General features: G+C 42.9%; 1 long non-coding RNA gene across 1 annotated transcript in view; it reads left to right on the top strand.

Moving 5' to 3' along the window:
- Positions 1–3,738, top strand: part of LOC133117124 (uncharacterized) — a 102,062-nt gene extending 98,324 nt beyond the window's left edge. Inside the window, exon 5 of the long non-coding RNA XR_009705930.1 lies at positions 2,878–3,738. This is a non-coding gene — a long non-coding RNA (uncharacterized LOC133117124). The remainder of the gene's footprint in view (positions 1–2,877) is intronic.
- Positions 3,739–14,569: the final 10,831 nt, after the last annotated feature.

Raw genomic sequence — 14,569 nt, 5'->3', positions numbered from 1 at the left:
TTTAAGGGTGTATCTTGCATTAGCACTGTGAACACATCCCACAACTTCATGTTGTTTTTCATGATTATAATTTTCTTTGTATTTTTTTCTTAGAGAGTTGGTGCTTGCACAACAGAAGTATATTGATGAGAGCGAGTATCCATAAAGATGAATATATACATACACTTACCTAGCACTTTATTAGGATTTGTTTTTCTTTATTACACCTACTTATTCATGCGATTGTCTAATCAGCCAATTGTGTGGCAGCAGTGTAATGTATACAATCATGTAGATACAGGTCAGGAGCTTCAGTTAATCAGAATGGGGAAAAAAATGATCAAAGTGACTTTGACTGTGGAATGATTGTTGGTGGCAGGCAGGGTGGTTTGAGTATCTCAGAAGCTGATCTCTTGGGATTTTCACACACGCTCTTCTAGAAGAATGAATGGTGCAAAAGAAAAAAAAATCAAGTGAGCAGCAGTTCTGCAGACAGAAACGCCTTGTTAATGGCAGACATCAGAGGAGAATGGCCAGACTGGTCAAAGCTGACAGGAAGGTGAAAGTAACACAAATAACCACACATTACAACAGTGGTATGCAGAATATTTGAACAGAGAACATATCATAACTCTAAGTGGATAGGCTACAGCAGTAGAAGTCTATAAAATATGTCTAATAAATACCTAATAAAGTGCTTGTGAGTGTGCTCGGAATGATTGTTGGTGGTCTGCCACTTTGATCACATTTTTTCCCCCATTCTGATGGTTGATGCTAACATTAACTGAAGCTCCTGACCTGTATCTACATGATTGTATGCATTGCACTGCTGCCACACAATTGGCTGATTAGATAATTGCATGAATAAGTATGTGTAATAAAGTAAAAATGTTCCTAATAAAGTGCTCATGAGTGTATAAGTAATGATTTCTGTGAGAAACACTTCAGGCAGGCTGCTTTTCTGAGCTCTGCTTCTGTTTTTCAAATTGTGGGACCTGCAATCTCTTTGACAGGACCTGTAATGTCTCTCTAATCGCATTAACTTCTGGTGCAACAATAGGGACTGTGTGCTGTCTGCAGTATCTGCAGGAGTATATTCAATGAGTGAAAAGTACTTTCTGATGACTTCCCATGCAGAGTCAAAGGTTTTAGAAAGTACCACCTTTTTACAAAGTTAAGTGGGAGAATAACTGACAGGAAGAGAACAACTCTTTTCTGAATTTGTTTATTAGCTTTTTTCCAGTGATGCAGCACTGCTCTTTTAATGCAGGAACCATACACACAGGAGTAATCAGGGTAGGGGGAGAACTAGCAAGTGCGCGCCTGCTGTGCACCCCTTTATAGGATCCCCATAGTATGTATCAGGGACAGAGCTAGCCTGTCACACATATGGGCACGAGGCATGATGACAGCCCCAGCCTTACGCAAAAAGCCCCATGAGGCAGGATTGGATCATCTCTCAGCAAAATTAAAGAGCATGTCAGTGCAGGCCAATGTACTGGAATAATGAAAACAATTGCATTAAAAATAAGTGTTTTGGTCTATTGGTACAGCCAGTCAGAAATTTTAATAGCAAATGTTCTTTTAACAGTCAAGAGAGGAATTGCAGCAACAAACACGCTCAAACCATAACACTGTTTATTCCACCGTTTCTCTGTGAACGTGTTGACGTTGAAACGCCATTGGCTGTGACAATTAAAACCAATTTTCAACCAATGAGCTATTATACAGCTATACAATGTTTCGCATATTGCAAACCCTGCATATCACTGCATATTTTTAAACCCGAATTTAAAGGTACAATAGGTAAGATTTTTGTGTTAAAACATTGTTACAAGACCATTATAAATCCCTTCCTATCATTGAAAAAGGCTCACTGACATGTTGACTCACCCTCTGCCTGTAGTCCTTAAATTTGGGTTTCAAAGTGTACATTTGTTGGGCTGTCAATCTGTATCAAAACATTGTACAGCTGTACAACAATTAAAGTTCATTGGTTGAAAATTGGTTCTAACTGCCAATGGTATGGTGACTTATTCAGATTTTTTGTGTAGGTATACTATTGCTTATTATCCAAGCGAAGACTACATATCTAGTTATAAAACAATACCAGTTTGTTATCGGTAGCAACAAGCAAATTAGCTATAGTTAGCTTGATGAATTTACAAATATCCACTTACGATAAAATATAGGCAATACAAACATAGTAGCGATTGCACAAGCGTTGTGCTTCAGGTGGATATTTGTAAATTCTGGAAGCTGACTAGTAATAGCTCATTTTCTTGCTGTTACTGACAGCGAACTGGTATTGTTTTCTAACTAGATAAGCAATAGTTCATTTAATCTCTTACATGTTCAATCATCCTTTAAACCTTTATTTCTCTCAAACTGTAAGTTACAGTTGCATGGTAGACTATCATATCTTAGTTATATAGCCAGCTAGTTACATAGCCAAATAACTTGCAACATCTACGTTTGGGTGCTCAGAGACCCACCATAGCTGATCATAGGGGGGCACCCCCCTAATTCCACTTCTGGTTTGCCTGCAAATGCTAGACTCCAGTTAAAATGTGTTCCCATCGGCTATTATCCCAGACATGGAAGTGATGTATAGCTATAACACAGACGTCACAGTGTTCCCTCTGAACAGATGTTTTCCTAGTAGGAGCTGACATCAGGAGGCAAGCCTGAAGTCCCATTGCTCTCCCCCCGAGCCTTACTGCCACTGCAAAACACATTTCTAGCGGAAACACTGTATCGTGTATTCCTTTTCTCCATAAAATCCCATTTCTGAGCCTGTAGCATTTTCCTCAGGAAAATCCCATATCTGAGCCCAGTGTCAGGATCTTTCTCCCACTGGTCTACTCTTGGACACCGTCACTTTATTTTGTGTTCCAGACCTAAACTTGCGGAAACCCAGGAAATGGATGTAGCATCTGTGTGAGATGGCCGTGGCATGGCTCCCTCTCTCCCACCTGGGGACGGTCTGAACTGCCTCTCAACCGCATCGCCACCCCGGGAACAACACCTCCGTCTCCAGAGAGACCAGCCTGACAGACTTACGACACCTACTGCACTATGGAAAGCAAAGAAATGAAGAAAAGTGTTGTTCTGTTCCCCCACAAACGTTGTAAACAGGAGTTTACTTCTGGGGGAATAGAACAACCCCCCCCCAAAAAAAAAAAAAAAAACAGCCCAGTACTTTCTAAAACCTTTGGCTCTGCATGAGAAGATTTCAGAAAGTACTAATCATTCATTGAATATACTCCTGCAAAGACTGCAGACAGCACACAGTCCTTGTTGTTGGACCAGAACAGACATTGCAGGTCCTGTTAGAGATGTTGCAGGTCCCTTTAGAGACATTGCAGGTCCCGTTAGAGACATTGCAGGTCCCTTTAGAGACTTTGCAGGTCCCTTTAGAGACATTGTGGGTGCCATTAGAGACATTGTGGGTCCCGTTAGAGACATTGCAGGTCACATTCGAGACATTGCAGGTCCCATTAGAGACATTGCAGATTCTGTTAGAAACATTGCGGGTCCCATTAGAGACATTGCAGGTCCTGTTAGAGACATTTTCCCACAGTTGAAAAACAGAAGCAGAGGTAAATTAGCATTAAACCATGTCAGCTGGGTGCGTTGCAATCTCATCCTGAAATCCAAACCCAAGAAAATATAAATGTTTCTTTTTTCCTGCCAACATCAACTACTGTACATCCGAGCCCCTCAATTACACTGAATATATCCCGGATTTATTCTGGATATGACGCAAGTTTGTTTTCATCCAATTTTCACACAACCATAAAATTAAAACCCATCCTGGAGCAATTTACGATAACTGTAGATTATGTGCTTGTTCCCCAGGTAGAGGAAGTGAAATAATTGACTGTTGTGTACACAAAAATGAGTGTATATAATGCTACACTATATTGCTGACAATTTATTTCCAGTTGGTTATTTTTCAAAGAGATGCATTCAACGGGTTCTGTGCACTCCGGCTGGCTGCGGTAACCAGCAATCACAACTGACCTGTCTTTGGCACGAGCGCATTCTTCCCCTGCACGAATACTCCCCACAAATAAACACAGCTCCGCAAGCGGTCACGCTACCCAGCGATGCTCGCCCTCGCCCAGACCGTCGGAGGGGTTCAATCTGCTGGGTTCGTGTCAGGTGAATAGGGATGTCCTCTCCTGCCAGGAAAGTTTAAAAGATGTGTGAAATGTTGTGCTGCGCATTGTTGTGTGTGAATGTGAGGCTATTGCCTTTCATTGTTCTGGCATCGTGCCTGATGCCAGACACTCAACACCAAGCTGACACGGATATGGTGGGCTCTGATGTCTTGATATCTGAGTCATTGTCTTACTGTAAGGAGAACTGATCTAGGTCCCAGTCCTTCAAGCATGTACGGAGATTCTTCCCGTTGGGGGTAGCTGAAAGTCTTGGATGTCCATGGGTTCTTCCGAAACTGCCTTTCTCATAGAGACAGAGGACCACCACCAGCCATTTACAGTGCTGTATTCCTGTTGAATGTGGAATTGACCATTCATTCGGGTTATTTTGCCAGTTAATTGGTGTGGAATGAGAAGTGACTTAAAGGGTACAAATGCTTGTCACTGGGGTGGAACCCTATATGTACATACAATTGTATCCCGTAGCCGACAATATATAATACATTTTTAACCTATTTTGCTTGGAAAATGTACTCATTTGTACCCAAAGAAAACACGACTGTAATTTCAGGGTACATTTAGGAAATTAGATCCTCTAAACACATTATTTTCATTACTGTGTCAAATCTAAAATGTTGGTATTTCTGAATTATATATTAGTTAATTATATATTCATTATCACCAAAGGCTAAGGGTGTCAAACTGAAGGCCTGGAAGGCTCCATTGTCTGTAGTTATTTATGGTTTCCTTTCAATCATCAGCCAATCATCAGCCTTGAGAACAAAGTGTTTCTTCAGCCAATCAGTACCTTAAATTAATGGTGCTGAAAGCTTCCCAGCAGACAGTGCTGCAGTCCAGGACTGGAGTCTAGGCTAAAAATGCATCCATTGAAAATGTGAAAATATGAAATCTGAATGTGGAAATTGAAAATTCATCCGTTGGTAGTTTATTGCTTATGTTTTAGCTCGTATTGCATTTGCTTAGTAGTTTGTAATGTAAACATGTAGTCTTTGGGCAGCAGCACAGCCATGATATCCAGACTGTGTGAACAGTCTAACAGTGCAGCTATGCTGCGGAGGGTCAGATACATAAGTCAGCATGTGAACATGCACCTCAGGAAGTGATGTCACCCCCTGAAGGAGCAATAAAAGTGCCATTAGCTCCCTTGCACTGGGGATCCTGCCCTTTCGCTCAGCAGGATAATCATATCTCCTGTTCTGCGGGATGGCTGCTTAGGGCCACGGTTTGAAAACCGCAGCAGACCTATTCCCATAACACGTAGCGCGATGATGTCAGTCTCTAAGTGTCAGGCACTATGGGAGTGATTCAGTGAAAATGCCATTAATAATTGTGGATGCCATTTTGGACCAGTGAGCACTAACTATCTGGAGCCAGACAGGTCCTCCGCCTGCATCACAGTGACATCTCAGATTGCTGATGCTGTGTTGGTAATGCTGTCTGAGGGGGGAGTTCTCCTTTAAACTGAATATTCTGGGACAAACGCTGAGACAGTTTTCCCCTCCACCCACGGAGTGTGAGCTGATTGTCTTTCTCAAGGAAGAACGGAGTCGCGTTCCTCCTCCAGATGCTGTTAGACTCTGCCGCAGTGTACATGTACACATACACACACACACACACACACACACACCTATTCGCACATTCACACAGACACACATGCACATACACGTGCACAGACACACACACCTACATACCACACACTCACACAGACACACGTGCACACATACACACTCACCTATATGCACACAGACACATGTGCACATAAACACACGCAGACACATGCGCACAAAGGAATGCACTCACACATACACACACATATGCAGACACACATGCACCCACCCACACACACACACGCACGCACACTCACCTAATAAGGCATAACTTCAGGGCAATCCTTGTTTTTGAAACTGGAACCACTGTAATTAAAGGCTGTAATTAAATTGATCAGTTGGCATGAGTAGTAGTCTTTGGGAGTGCAACTTTCGCAGAACAATTACTGAAGGTGCTATCTGTGTGATATCTGCTAATGGACAGAAAATAAATTGTACTGTTTTGTCATTTATTTTGCTTATACATCCTGCACTTAGTAGAAGGCTATCTATGAGAATAATGTGTTTAAAATGTCAATGGCCTCTCCACAAGCTGGCCAACTTCATTAGATGGAAAAAACTGTAGCCAGTCAGTAGCAATGTAACATGATATTTAGTGCAACAGAAGGACTGTGGGTGAATTCTGCACCTGCCCAAAGCTGGGGGAACCTTCCCCCCTTGCCTCCTGCCTATCTGCCTGTTTTTATAAGTGCACCGACTTTGAACAAAAGTTCAAGGGAAAGTGCAGTGCTACTTTCAGGTCTGAAGTGATTTTACACCATTTCATGGACTGATACTGAGCCCCTACTGAATTTTTGACAATGTATTTTTAAGCGTAATCTATTTTTAGAAAGTAATATAAACAGTGTACTGCTTGTTTTATAGACATTTAATATAATTCTGTATTAATTCCGATGTGTAAACAATCAAGTCAAAATTACACTTAATCTCCAAAATTAAATTATCCACCTATTCCAGGGTTCTTAAATGTCAGGTTAATCCATTGCATATTTTTATTCACATTTAATGGGGTTATTCAAATATTATCTGGCTTTTACACAAAATAAAGCAGAAAAGAGAGTTAAGGAATGCTCTTGTTCTGCTGAATGTTAATTTATGTGCCTTTCCCAGGCAAACACACCCACAATTCAAACCCCCAATCAGACCACTGAACACTCTCCTCTCTATTGGCTGAAACAGATTTTATACCAACATACCAATGACTGCATCCGATGCACATTTTACCGATGAATTAGGACATTTAAAAGAAAAACCGACGATTAAAATATAGTTACATTTTCTTTCTTTTACCCAAAAATATTGTAATTATTGTCAAGAACCTGTACAGTACCAGAAGGACCCATGGCGGGCATTAGTTGTGTGTTTCTTTGCATGTCACTGAGTAGGCTGTTAAGCCGCCACTTGCAGAATGTTCAGTCCGGGTGCGTCGTGATATACAGTATACTAGTGTCTGGAATTCTGGAGAGGGAATACGATGCTACTCTTCCACGGGAAAGTCAATCAACGCACGCTTTGCCGAAGGTAATTAAAAACTCTGTCTCAGGTGTCATTCCGGAACATTCTGTAAAAAATGTCCCACACTCTTGCACACGGCACATTAGCAAGCTGATCTGTCCCAGTCACTGAAGCTCCTGCCATGCACCCCAACAGGCAGCACTCTTTCAGAGACACTCCGCGGCCCGTTTGCAGTCGTGAGAGCCATAATCAGTCAGCCGGCGTGCTGGGAAGCTACGCATGAGTCACACCTGTGTGGTCGTCTCTGCTTTGCAAAATATGCCCCCCGGGCATCTCCACTTTTTGTGCACTATACAAGAATATTGGCTACTTTAATTAAAGTTTCCTTCGGGTACTCCGGTTTCCTCCCACAGTCCAAAGACATGCAGGTTAGGGACTACAGATGAAAATGAGCTCATGAGCTAACTTTTACATTGGCAAATTTACATTGATGTGGAAACTGAAAATTATTAATGTGAACTGTCCCTAGTAAAAAAATGAATGCAGGATTAATGTTTGGATTCGCTGTAATGAGGGCTCTATTTTCCAGCTGCCGCAGGGTGTACAGGCAAAGTGGCTTTTATGTCATGGATTTTGATGCGGTGAACCCATTTGGAAATTTTGCTGTGTGCCGAAGCGGTGACCGTGACACTTTTGGAGTTGATGAGGAGTGAATATCAAACAGCACACTGTGAGTTTGGTGTAGGAGTGAATATCAAACAGCACACTGTGAGTTTGGTGTAGGAGTGAATATCAAACAGCACACTGTGAGTTTGGTGTAGGAGTGAATATCAAACAGCACACTGTGAGTTTGGTGTAGGAGTGAATATCAAACAGCACACTGAGAGTTTGGTGTAGGAGTGAATATCAAACAGCACACTGTGAGTTTGGTGTAGGAGTGAATATCAAACAGCACACTGTGAGTTTGGTGTAGGAGTGAATATCAAACAGCACACTGTGAGTTTGGTGTAGGAGTGAATATCAAACAGCACACTGAGTTTGGTGTAGGAGTGAATATCAAACAGCACACTGTGAGTTTGGTGTAGGAGTGAATATCAAACAGCACACTGTGAGTTTGGTGTAGGAGTGAATATCAAACAGCACACTGTGAGTTTGGTGTAGGAGTGAATATCAAACAGCACACTGTGAGTTTGGTGTAGGAGTGAATATCAAACAGCACACTGTGAGTTTGGTGTTGGCGTAACCTGCGGCTCGTGCCTGCACCGCCCGCCAGCTCAGACCAGGTTTATGGTGCAAGTCCCTGTGCATGACGAGTTGCTATTTGTGACCCGGCATGTGTAAACCTTCCACACGCTTTTCTTAATTCCCGTAAGTCTTTAACCTTGGCATTGATAGTTCGCCACCATAGGCGCTACTTCTGGCTGAAAGGCAGGGGGCGGTAGAGGGGGCTCAGAGTGGCACATAAGCAAAGTTGATTCTCATTGTAAAGTGAAGCTTGGTTTCAGCTCTAGATGTGACGAGAACAATGAGCTCCAGACGTGGTAAGCAGAAAGGTATTTGGTGTCCAAGAAAAGCACTTACTGTGATCCTGTCCCATAGCGTGGTGAGATTCTTTTGAATCCCAGAAGCTGGAGAACTGAAATGCTTTCTCATATTCTGGCCCTCACTCTAAGCTCATAATGCCAGCGTAAGACCCACACCCTAACAACAATTGTGTCTCATTGATCTCAGATGGATAAGACCTTACTGCACTGAGGGAAAACATCCGTTATTACTAGCATACACTCACTGAGCTCTTTGTTAGGTTGACCTGCATACCAGCTTGTTAATGCAAATATTTAATCAGCCAAGCATGTGGCAGCAACTAAATGCATACAAGCATGCATATATGGTCAAGAGGTTCAGATGTTTTTCAGACCAAATGGGGAAGAAATGTGATCGAAGTGACTTTAACTGTGGAATGATTGTCGGTGCCAGACAGGGTTGATTATCTCAGAAACGGCTGATCTCCTGGGATTCACATACAGCTGTAGAGTTTGCAGAGAATGGTGCGAAGAACAAAAAACATCCAGTGAGCAGCAGTTCTGTGGACAAAAATGCGTTGTTAACGAGAAAGGTCAGAGGAGAAGGACTAGACTGGACAAAGCTGACAGGAAGGTGACAGTAATGCAAATAACCACACATTATAACAGCGGTATGCAGAAGAGCATCTCTGAACACATGCATCAAACCTCTAAGTGGATAGGCTATAGTAGCAGAAGACCAATAAGTCTAATAAATACCTAATAAAGTGCTCACTGTGTATATGCTCTCTGCTGTCACTAGAGGGCTCTTTGGATCTAAACAGTTGACAATGATAAAAAAAGCGGGGAAATTCACAGAGGTGCAATGGGACACTCTTACCTGGCCTACATAATGAAAATGCATTCCAACACAGGCTACTTTTAAAAAATGCTACTGGCTAAAACACTGCTCAAATGAATGTATTGCCCCAGAATACTGGTGTGCTTTGGCAGAAACCTCTGCTTGTGCGGACGCAATTGACGATTTCTAGCAGTAGAAGAAATAGTTCTCCATTACAATTTGCGTTTTTGAGCTTTGCTGATTTTTGCAAGTAATAGGAAGTATTCAGGAAGTATTCAGGAAGTATTCAGACCCCTTCCCTTTTTGCACACATTATTGTGTTGTAGATTTAATTTTCAATTGATAAAAATTGCCCATCAATCTGCAGTCAATAACCCATAATGACAAAGATGTTGAGAAATTTTTGCAAATGTATTAAAAAGAAAAAACTGAAATCTCTCATTTCTGTAAGTATTCAGAACATCATTCAGTACTTTGTACAAGTGCCTTTGGTAGCAATTACAGCATCCTGTCTTCTTGGGTAAGTCTCTACAAGCTTTGCACACCTGGATTTGGGCAGTTCATCCCATTGTTCCTGGCAGATCTTTGTGTGTAAAATTTCCCTCGGGATGAATAAAGTATCTATCTATCTATCTAGATCCTCTCAAGCTCTGTCAGACTGAATGAGGAGCATCTGTGAACTGCCATCTTCAGGTCTCTCCGCAGATGTTCTATGGGGTTTAAGTCTGGGCTTTGGCTGGGCCACTCAAGGACAGTCAGAGACTTGTTCCGAAGCCACTCCAGCATTGTCTTGGCTGTATGCTTTGGGCCATTGTCATGCTGGAAGGTGAACCGTTGCCCCAGTCTGAGGTCACGTGCCCTCTGGAGCAGGTTTTCTTTAAGGACCTCTCTGTATGTGGCTAAATTCTTCAAGGACCTGTCTGTATGTGGCTAAATTCACCCTTCCCTCAATTCTGACCAGTCTCCCTGTCCCTGCCGCTGAGAAGCACCCCCATAGCATGCTGTCACCTCCACGTTTCACCGTAGGGATGGTATTAGCCAGGTGATGAGCAGTGCCTGGTGTTTGCCAGACATAGTGCTTGGAGTTCTAAATTACATTTGTGTCTCATCAGACCAGATAATCTTTTTCCTCCTGCTCTCCTTTAAATGCTCCAAACTCCTAAACTTCTGTCTAGCCACTCTACCTTAAAGGCCTGACTGATGGAGTGCTGCTGAGATGGTCATCCTTCCAGCAGGTTCTCCCATTTCTGCAGAGGACTTCCAAAGCTCTGAGTGACCGTTGGGTTCTTGGTCACCTGACCAAGACCCTTCTTGCCTGGTTACTCAGTTTGGCCAACTCTAGGAAGAGTCTTGGTGTTTCCAAACTTCTTCTATTTCACAATTATTTAGGCCACTGTGCTCCTAGGAACACTCAAAGCTTTAGAATGGTTTTATACCCTCTACAGAGAGTTCCTTGGACTTCCACCAGTTTGCCACCAATGGACTCCAATCAAGACATCTCAAGGATAATTAAAGCAAACAAGACCACATTTTCTCGTGCCACAGCAAAGGGTCTGAATACTTCAATTATATAGTTCAGTTTTTGATTTTTAATAAGTTAGCAAAATATTCTAAAAACATGTTCTCACTTTGTCATTATGTGTTATTGAGTGTAGATTGATGGATGATTGATTGAAGGGGTCTGAATACTTTCTGAAGCCACTGTATGGCATTAGACTTGGAAGGAAACATTGCTTTTGCATTTTCTAAATGTGATTTTAAATAAATAAATAAATAACTGCCCATAGAGGTTCATTATATCACAGTGAACTGCATCTAAAAAAAAGCCATTCTCAGTGAAACTATTTGGATGGATAGATAGTACTGTGGGTAGGTAGAAACATACTTTAATTGGCCCTTTAACATACAGAATTTGACTGGGACTTTGACAGAAGTTTAGTCCATTAGTTGGGGGACACAGGTTCATGACTTTGCTGACGGCACTGCATGCAGTACTTTCACCACCCCTGGATATAAATAGCAGTCATAATGAGGTCTATTTATTCAGTTGCATGTTCCATATCTTGTCAGCTATGCCAATCATAAAGCCTTAATAGAGTGTCCCTCTGCAGTGTTTAAGGTGCCACCAGCTGCTGCAGGATGGCCCTCCTGTAAGTTCATAGGATACGATGACACGTACGACGGCACGTGACCCTGTCTCGCTGGAATACTCGGCCCCAGTGCTGAAGCCCTTCTAAGACCGTTCAGATGGTCTTTCCCTTTGCTTTCTCTCCAGATACCTCTTTTTGAGGTGATTTAGGGAAGCTCAAAATGAGTGTGGTCGTCATCTTCAAACATCTGAAGAAGGAATGATGGTCCAGGAACAGACTAGTTATCGGTGACTGGCGGTACTCCGTCCTTATGTTTACAGATTAGCTTTACAAATGCCCATTGCTGTCCAGTGGACCTCAGTTATGTCTGAATTTAAATGACTCGGACAGTTAGCAGCTTATGATGCATTTCTGTTATAATTGTGCAGGTATTTCACAAAATTCTGTGAAAAAATGTTGCCCATTCCAATGCTATAGGAACTAGAGTTCACCATGTTGCTTTTTGTCCAGGACTCAGAAAGTGAAGCTGACGGTGACCGTGCCTTTAAGACCTGCAAGCTCGGTGTGCATCCCCCCATTCATGGATCCGACAGCAACCTCCCGAACGCCTCTGTTCAAACCCCTGTCTGCCAGGAAGTTGGGTAGAGAAGCACAGTCAGCAAATCCTCCTGAGTCACGAGATGTAATAGCTGACAGATCCTCAGAACAAACCTGGACCCGTTGTGCGTTTTGCTTCAGTTTCCCCCACATTCCCGATTCAGCAGCCTGGGGCTGTTGCATCAGCAGGAAGTTTGAGCGATTACATGCGCCAACTAATTTATCTCCCCGCAGAAAACCCAGCAAACTGCAGTTCTGCTTTCAGCAGTAGCGGCAGATGTCCCAGATCGGTTTCCTGCATTTTCACAAGAGCTCTCTTCTGGATGAAAATCAGTGTAAGAGTCAAAAGCAAATAATTTAATTGAATGCATCAGTTTGTAATTCTATTGGACTAGTCCGCTTCTCATTGGCCTCCACTGGCTTCCTATTGCCGCACGCATCCGTTTCAAGGCCCTAGTGTTGGCATTTCAGGCTGCTAAGGGGACTGCCCCACCTTACATCCAATCCTTGATCACTCCCTACTCCCCAGCTAGACCACTCCGGTCTGCCAGCTCTGGTCGCCTTATGGTTCCCTCTCTACATGCACCTGGCGGTCGAGCTGCACGTTCACGCCTGTTTTCCGTTCTGGTTCCTCAGTGGTGGGATGACTTGCCTACCACTGTCAGAACAGCAGAATCCCTCCCCCTATTTTGACGCAGGCTCAAAACCCACCTTTTCAAACTCTACCTTAGTCCTCCCTCCTGATTTCCCCTGCCCCTCCTTTCTGATATCCCTATCCTTGTCTAACCCCCCCCAAAAAAACAGCATTTCATGTGTATTTTGCTAGTTCTGGATGTGATGCTTTGACTTATGGTAGAACCTATGCACTTGTAAGTCGCTTTGGATTAAAAGCGTCTGCCAAATGACAAAAATGTAAATGTAAATGTAAAATGTAATAGTCTATTTTGTTCAGATATCACTTCTTGAGTGCTCTAGTAGTGTAACCTTATGACATCACCACCTACTTCTGTTAGTAGTGGAAGCAATTGGAAGCGTTAGTCTATGGAACTATATAGTTTTTACCATGTTAAACCTACAGTCAGGTCCATAAATATTGGGACATCGACACAATTCTCATCTTTTTGGCTCTATACACCACCACAATGGATTTGAAATGAAACGAACAAGATATGCTTTAACTGCAGACTTCCAGCTTTAATGTGAGGGTATTTACATCCAAATCAGGTGAATGGTGTAGGAATTACAACAGTTTCGATATGTGCCTCCCACTTTTTAAGGGGCCAAAAGTAATGGGACAATTGGGACAGATGAGACAAAGATCGACTTGTACCAGAATGATGGGAAGAGAAGAGTATGGAGAAGGAAAGGAACTGCTCATGATCCAAAACATACCACCTCATCAGTGAAGCATGGTGGTGGTAGTGTCATGGCGTGGGCATGTATGGCTGCCAATGGAACTGGTTCCCTTGTATTTATTGATGATGTGACTGCTGACAAAAGCAGCAGGATGAATTCTGAAGTGTTTCGGGCAATATTATCTGCTCATATTCAACCAAATGCTTCAGAACTCATTGGACAGCGCTTCACAGTGCAGATGGACAATGACCCGAAGCATACTGCGAAAGCAACCAAATAGTTTTTTAAGGCAAAGAAGTGGAATGTTATGCAATGGCCAAGTCAATCACCTGACCTGAATCCGATTGAACATGCATTTCACTTGCTGAAGACAAAACTGAAGGGAAAATGCCCCAAGAACAAGCAGGAACTGAAGACAAACATTTTTTGTGTCTTCAGACCAGAGAATCTGTTCTCTCCTGCTCTCCTTTAAATGCTCCAAAGTCCTAAACTTCCGTCTATCCTCTCTACCATAAAGGCCTGACTGATGGAGTGCTGCAGAGATGGTCGGACAGAGTGCCACGACAATCAGTATATAAGATGATAATCAAATAAATGTACAGCTAGGCATGGGCTAAAATGCAGGAAGCCTATTTTACACACCTCTTTTATTTTTGGCCATACATCTGACTGTATTGGTCACCATTGGGACATCTGTTCCAACGACCTGCTTCTCTAGCGGTTGGCTAAATTGATAGTATCAGGATAGTGGGTCACCCAGCGAGAGCACTGACCCACAGTGCGGATGGACCCTATGGTCAGGGTTCAGCTGTGGTCAGCGTCCACAGGGCAGCACATGATTGGCTGTAGCCTCACTCAGGAGGGACTCGGTGGGCCATCTCTCATCACTCACCACTGACCCGTAGTGGTCAAATGGGGACCCACCCTCTGCTTG

The sequence above is a fragment of the Conger conger genome, chromosome 17 (genome assembly GCF_963514075.1).
Source record: "Conger conger chromosome 17, fConCon1.1, whole genome shotgun sequence".
Lineage (NCBI taxonomy): Eukaryota > Metazoa > Chordata > Actinopteri > Anguilliformes > Congridae > Conger > Conger conger.
Note: the sequence above shows the minus strand (reverse complement) of the source record. Positions and strands in the feature narration are given on the sequence as shown.